The sequence below is a fragment of the Aedes albopictus genome, chromosome 3 (assembly GCF_035046485.1).
Source record: "Aedes albopictus strain Foshan chromosome 3, AalbF5, whole genome shotgun sequence".
NCBI lineage: Eukaryota > Metazoa > Arthropoda > Insecta > Diptera > Culicidae > Aedes > Aedes albopictus.
In genome coordinates, this window is record NC_085138.1 from 410,113,953 (window position 1) to 410,122,359 (window position 8,407).

The window sequence follows — 8,407 nt, forward strand, 5'->3', positions numbered from 1 at the left end:
AGTGAACCAAACCCATGTATTCGACACATCAAATCGCGGCAAGAAAATGGTTTCAGACCATATTTGGTACAACCAGCAGTATTCCGGAACCGGTTCCGGTTATCCCGCTGGAAGTGGTCAAATGCATATGGGAGCCAAACCCATACATGCGACACATTAAATCGCGGCTTTTTTGACAACCTGATGAACGGTTCTCAAGAACATAACCTTTGATCACAACAGAGACTACCGGTAGTGTTCCAGAACCAGTTCACGTCAAACCACGGTTTTTTCGATAACCTGATGAACGGTTTACAAGAAAAAAGTCACAGATCACATTACAGACTACCGGTAGTGTTCCAGAACCCGTTTTGTATGTCCCGCCAGAATGACCAAAATGTAAAATGAATCAAATTCATGCATACACATCAATTTTCAGCTTTTCAGAAAACCTGTTGAACAGTTAGCAAGAAACTAGTCTCAGACCATATTTCAGACAATATATAGGTACAATTTTGGAACCTTTTCGGGTATCTCATAGGGAGTGGTGAAAGCAGTGAAAATAATCAATGCAAGCGATAAATATGTGTAAGAGAACAAAATCTTGACAAAACTGAAGCAAGCTCATCAAATCACACCTTTTCAAATTCCTGAGGTGTAAATATACAGAAGAATGGGGGTTGCATGGGAAAATTGAAATTTAATTGCATCAACCTCAAACAAAATTTTTCAATCCCCTTTTGCGTCTAAAATTACTGCGCAAAGTTTTGATCTGACTGGTTGTTCGTCGCGCTCTGTGGTATGGTTCAAATTTGAATTGGTTTCAGTATCAAAAATTTCACTTGCTTCCATTTTTCTTGCCAAATTTTATGAATCTAGTAACCAGTAAAGTGTGCAGGAAAAAGTTTATCGAAGACTGTAATAGTTATTTGTGCAACAAGTTGCAAAATGATGATTTTGTCACGAGTCGTACATTTATCCAACGAGGCTTGCCGAGTTGGATAAATACGACATGTGCTGAAAAAATCGAGTTTTGCAACGCGTTGCATACAACATTTTTTGCAATTATGAAAAATATCCTTAAGAACGTTCATTTCTGACTGCTCAGACAGGTCTCAGCTAATACCACGTGCGGGCATCCATGCGCACATTCCATTTTTTTTTCAATCAGGTAGGCTATGTTAATAAGTGTCACATCTACTCGGAGTCGCGTCGTCAACGAACGTTTTTTGTGCTGCTGCTCCTAACCCTATGTCGGTTTGGCTGATCAAATCAGAATAAGAATAGCTTCTACTCTGGTTCCATCTGCCGAACAGACATAGGAGCAGTCGTCGAATAAAAAAATGTATACGGAAGAACATTAGTGCTTCAGGAAACTTGTGAAAAGTGTACCATTGCAAAGGTGCCGAAAAGTAATTCTTTTCGGCACTTTTAAAAGTGCTGAAAAGTACTACTTTTCGGCACTCTTGAGCTAGTCAAGAAAAGTAGGCCATTTCTGCACAGTTTCGGCAATTGAAAAGTGCAATCTTATGGCACGTAATTGGAAAAAGTGATTTTTGATTGTAAAATAAATTATATTTTAGATTGTTATTTTCGTCTGGGTATTGATCGACCTCCAGTAATAGTTAAGGTGGTCACGCAGTCAACTAAGAGGTCTGATATTTTTCAGCTTTGCCTATACATTGAACATAACGGCGGAAATATGTGCCATCAATAAGTATCCCAACTCGATGATGGCTTGGATAAAATTCTTACTTTTATAAATAAAGTATTCATAGGTTTCAGGATGCTTACGTCGACGGAGAGATCATGAGTGCATATTTGACGAAAAAGGCACTATCACCACTAGGTGGATTAATCCGGGTTTTTCGAAAAATATTCACCATTAAACGTATTGTAATTTATACGGCACACTCACCATCACCCCTATTGTTATATACCATTCGGCGAATGGTAAATGACACTTTTACAATAAAAAATGGTGGTCGTTATGTATCTTAACCATAAAATTTTGAGAAAATTTTCATACACTTTTTCGCGAAAAACAATAGAATGTATTGTGTTTTTATGAGACATTTGTAGGGACATTTTTAAAAGAAAACAATTTATCTTAATGTTTTTTCATTGTTCTTACAATACAAATAAAATTAATTGAATGGCGTCAAATGAATCGTTGTTACAATAAAAATACAATACTATTTGTTGTTATTTGTAAGCAGTTTTCGCTTTTGAAAATCCATAGAATTTATATTCCTCGCTAACATTCATATCCAGCATTTACGAGCACTAACGGCTGCCAGAATGATAGCATAGCATAGCATAGCATGAATACTTGCACAAATCTTGGATGGAGTTGCAAAGTTGAATATTTCCATTGACATTGCTGATGTCGCTACTATCTACAATGTCATAGATTCACTCAGCTCCACACACCTGGCCAAGTCCTTGCAAGCATTTATAAATCCCTTCATCAACTTAGAAAGAGCCCAGAACTGAAGCATCTTCCAATAGATGAAAGGATGTTGAAAATAGCGAATTTTCAACATATATGCAGTTATAAAGTAAATATATTGAAGTAGAATTATTTATAAATAAATAATTTTGGAAAGATCTCACCAATTGTTGTGGGGTTTTTGTGGGTCAATGCCGATCATCTAGTTGTCTTGATTAATGTTCTTCTCTGTAAAGAACAACGCAATACTCAGCAAATAACAACACAATACTGAATACTAAACACTCGCGCATCTATTGTTTTAATTTTCACTCGAGACAATAGCGAACGCGATCGATTATGCTGCCATACTCACCCTTTACAGGAGCGATGCATGCACAGCAAAGAACAACACAGTACTGAACACTAAACACCCGCGCATCTATTGTTTTAATTTTCACTCGAGACAATAGCGAACGCGATCGATTATGCTGCCATACTCACCCCTACAGGAGCGATGCATGCACAGCAAAGAACAACACAATACTCCACTAACGGCTGCCAGAATGATATGCACATTTTATGATAAGAATCAAACACTCTGATGTCTGTCTGGTAAGTATTGCTTGGCAGCTGTTGATACGATCTATCTTCAATCTTTTCAAATAACTGCCAAATATCACAAGTCAGATCTCAGGTCGTATGATTCATACCTTAAATCGTTCACAATTCATGTGACCATTAGTATCTGTAAATGCTAGAGAAAAACGTTACCGAGAAATATAAATTCTTTGGTTTTTCAAAGGCGAAATCTGTTTACATAACAACAAATATTATTGCATGTTTATTTTAACATCGGTTCAACTGACCTCATTAAACTAATTGTATTTGTATTGTTATTGTGGTACTTGTCCAGTTGACGTCTCGACTAATAATGATAATTCCAAGAGCTCGGCCTACTTATTGATGTGCTAAACTACCACATCTCCTTTTCTTTAACAACAGCATTATAGGTTTGGCGTTAATTAGAAACATGAAGCTTCAACTTTTGATGTATTTGCGTTTTTAGCAGTTTTTTTAGGAATATTCTTCCAAGAATCACACGGATATCCGATAGATATGACTTGAAGAAACGCTGGTTATAGTTTAGAACGTTAAAAACTTCAAACTTACAAGGGAGAAACTTTAAATTCGAAACCGACCATCGTCCGTTAGCCGTAATCTTTAAGGTGTCATGATGCATCACTAAGCTTTCAAACGAATCATTGGCTTTTTGCTTTTCAACGATTGTTTGCCTCGCTTTTTTGAAGTGATAAAAAACTGTCAACTCTGCAGCCACGAAGCAGAAAATGTATCATCGCAATCAGTGTGAGTCAGCATATAGGATGATAGTTTTTCAAACGAATAATCGCTTTGGTAGCAGAGAATTATCACTTTGAAATTTCGAGCCACATATCCAAAATGGCTGCCGAAGGTGATGATGCCGTAAAAAGCCTTAAGCCGATGTCACTTCTTCTCAGTCCCATCGAGAGATGGGTACGTAAACTACAACGCTACAACCGTTCGAATTTAGGATTTAATATAGGTATGCCCGAAAAGCAAAACGTTGCAGATCTATCTCGTCTCGAGATTCACCTTTCTCAACGGAAAACTCCGTTCCTGAAGCAGTCTACCTTAGAGGCAAACTTTGCAATCTTATCGCCTAACTCAACGGACAGAAGCCGTTCCTGAGGCAGTTCACCTCTAGGGCTGAACTTGGCAATGATGTCGCCTAACTCAACGGGTTAAATCCGTTCCTGAGGCATTTCAATTTTGAGTTGAACTTCAATATTTTTCGCTTGGCTCAACGGGTTGAATCCGCTCCTGAAGCAGTTTACCTTTAAGGTGAACTTGAAAATTGTTTCGCCTAACTCAACGGATGGAATCCGTTCCTGAGGCAGTCCCTTGCAAAGGAACTTGGTAATGTTGTCGCCTAACTCAATGGATTTAAACCATTCCTGAGGCAGTCCACCTTTGAGGTGAACTTCATTGCTTTTTTCGCCTAACACAACGGATTTAATCCGTTCCTGAGGCAGTCCCTTGCAAAGGAACTTATTTTTTTCGATTCAGGGAACCGAAGTTCGTTGCCTAGGCAATATCTTGTTTGGCTTGATTTTTTTTCTCACAGGATGTCCCATAATTTCGGCAGAGCAGAAAATTTCCTTCTTGATGGTCAGCTTCACTTGCAGCACTTGCACCTCCTTCCACGGACAACGGATCTTGAATTTTTTCATTGTCTGGATCTCCGCTGAGACGTCTTGCCAATCGCTCCGATAATCGTTTTGAACAAGGATGGAAATCTAGTGATCATGATCAGATTTCGAATGTGTCGCGGTCGAACGACATCGTGCGATCATAGCAACAACGATAACATTTTGTCGTCAAGCATCATAACAAACTTCGGTCCGAGAAAAATGATTCGCGCGGCATGTGCGGGCGCGATGCGATCGTTATCATGAAGTCGAAATGATAAATTAGAGATTTCATTCACTTTTTGAGCATTCTTGGTGGTTTAACTTCCAGATATGCTTATGAACGTATCATTTCGAATCATGAATGCGGCTTACGGGTGCATAAGTGGCAAACAATGTGACGAATAAAATTTATCATGACTTGTAACATGATCCGATAACGAGTCATCACGTGATAAAGCGTGCATCAGATGCTTTAATTGTTTTGTGATACGAGCACAGTGTGAGGCGTCGGCATCATGCTACTGCAAGAACAAGGCTATCTTGGATTATTCGTATCCTGTATCATTTATCGCTTGAAGTGATTTTCTGCCATCCTTGGTTTTGAAAGCACAAATGAAATCGGGGTTCGTGCGTCGCCAATGTGGTACTTGTCCAGTTGACGTCTCGACTAATAATGATAATTCCAAGAGCTCGGCCTACTTATTGATGTGCTAAACTACCACAGTTATCAATGGTAGTTTACTATTCACTAGATTACTAGGAAAACATTAAAAAAAAACATTGTTCATATTTTTCTTGTCGTAACATCCTCACTTGGCTAAACCTGCTTTTCAGCAAGTTTTCTATAAGTACTTCCTCAGTTATTCATTGAGAGCTCCCTCTGCCAACACGGCTTGACGTCTGTCAGTCGTTGAAGTTTTAGCGAATAACATTCGATCACCGAAACATCTACTGTACTCAAATTTAAAAAGAAAACTATAAAAAAAATATGTCAAATGATTTTGTATTTGATTATACAAACATGATCCAAGCAACAATAATAATTGTTGTTATTTATATGTTACGAATTGTTTTTAAGTGTAATTGAGAAATAAACTATTTTTTAATAAAAAGTCCATGAGAACTTTGCAGTCACTTTTGCAACTATTTAAAAACTTAAATTATTTTTTATAGTAACTAGATAGTAACTTTAAATTATTATAGAGCTATTGAAAAACAATCGAATCAATTAGTCACTAATAAAGCTAATGTTCACTTATTGTACGAACTATATGGGCTTGATTTCTATTGTAAAAAGTAACAATATATCTACACGCAACCTGAGATTGGCAGATTCTAATACATTTGGGTATGAAACATATACAAATATTGTATTAGGGCCTTGCAAATACAAAAATTGGTAGGTGGCAGTATACCAAAAATTGTATTGGCTTCCTAGAACCTGGAAAAGGAAAATTTCGCATGTGTGCGTGTGCTCTGTCGCACTGGTTTCTCATTATTTGTTCTATTTTTAGACTGATCATGGCAGCAGCGGCGGCATCAAATACCAATACATGTTTAAAAAGAAATACGGGCGGCGGGAATCGAACCGAGACACTATCATGGTGATACACAGTACCCTGCGCTCTAACCAGCACGGCTATAACTGCCCATGAATAGACAAGAGGCTGAAAGCCATCATCATCAACACAAACGTGGCTTGGTGATGGAAGTGATACAGCCGCCACACTGCACAATGGGTCCAGAGCCGTATTTGCGAAGACAAAACTGTTTAAGCTTCAGCTTTAAGTTTTTAGACACATATTGTGTTTTAGAAAGTTTATTTTCAATTGTAGACCCTATTCCCTAATATTGTTATGTTAGGGTGGTTCGTCTGGTTAAACTGATTCAAAAATCTGCTTTCTAATAATTTTATTTGCGATGCCATGATGGATGGTGATGGATCGTTTAATTAGAAATTCCACCAATAAACGGCAAATTTTAAATTTCATATATCTCAGGACTCTCACCACTTAGAAAGTTGGTGTCTTCGACAACGTTGTTAAGTGAGTCAAGGGCTAACAGTTAATGGTCCACTAGGCGGCGCTAGTTACACATTTGCAAAATCATTCAAATGATTGATATTTTTTCGTGAAGTAATCAACAAGCTGTAAGTTTGTTTTCTTTGAACGTGTCCAAGTCAAGTCAAAGGTTTTTCAAAGAGCTATGTATTAGTCATAATTGTGCAATGTCGCCTTTCATTCGGTCCCCTTGATCCAGAGATATAGAAATTAAACAAAGAACACTCAAATATGAACTACTTTATTAGAGTTGCTCCAATTTTATGTAAAGTTATCCAATCGAGCCCAAATTTGTACCGTTTATAGCTTACTAGTTGTGCAACTGGCAGGAAAAATTTGAGAATATTTGGTGCATTATTGAAAAAGTTACAGCTTGCTGAATACATTTGAAATAATAAATTAAAGTTGCATGCTTCAATTAATTCGTAACTAGCGCCGCCTACTGACAGAACCTTGAACCAATCAGCTAATCAACTGAGCGGCCGTAACCAACCTAACAACATCGCCGAAGACATCAACTTTCTAAGTGATCTGAGTCCTGAGATATATGGAATATAATATTTGTTTGCTCACTAGCGCTGCCTTGTGGTGGAATTTTGAATCAAACGGCTCATCATTTGTTAGTTCTTGACCAGCCAAATAATATTGCCGAAGACACCAACTCTCTAAGTAATCAGGATGATGAGATATTTGGTATAAACCTTTCATCAGTGTTACGTCTGTTTGTCTCTGGTATGACAGATATCACAGACAGCAAGACGTAGCACTGGCGAAATTTCCATACCGTACATCTTAGCACCATGATTACTTAAATATTCGGTATACTTGGCAAAGTTGTTAGGCCAGCCAAGGTTTTACTGGTGATGGGCCGTTTGATTTAAAATTCCACCACTAGGTAGCGCTGACGATAAATTAATTATTATATTCCATATATCTCAGAACTCTGATTACTTAGAAAGTTGGTTTCTTCGGCAATGTTGTTTGGTTAATTAAGGCGTTTCAGTTGATTAGCTGATTGGTTCAGGATTCTGCCAGTAGACGGCGCTAGTTGCAAATTAGTAGAAGCATGTATCTTTTACTTATTATCTCGAATATATTCAGCAACCTTTTACTTTCTATAATGTGTAGGGAATATTCTCAAATTTTATCTGCTAGTTGCACAACTAATTAGCTATAAATGGTACAAATTTGAGCTCGATTGGATAATTTCACATGAAGTTGGAGCGACTATAGTAAAATGTTTCATATTTGAGTGTTCTTCGTTAAACTGTTATATCTCTGGATTAAGTGAACCAAATGAAATGAAATTGTGCACATTTATGACTAATATATAGCTCTTTGAAAAACCTTTGACTTGACTTAAATATGTTCAAAGAAAACTAAATTACAGCTTTTTGATTGGTTTACGAAAAAAAATATTCATTTCCATAATTTTGCAAATGTGTAACTTGCGCTTCCTTGTGGCAAAATTTCGAAACAAGTGGACCATTAACTGTAAGCCCTTGACCTACCAAACAACATTGACACCAACTTTGTAAGTGACCAGAATTCTGAGATATATTAAATTTAAAATTTGCTTGGCCTCTAGCACCGCCTAGTGGTATATACAAAAGCATGCTAAGTTTTAAAAATTGCCTAAAACATTTTTAGCAAGTTGTATCCTTTTATAAAGTCCACCAAAACTATTCAAATTTTGATTACTT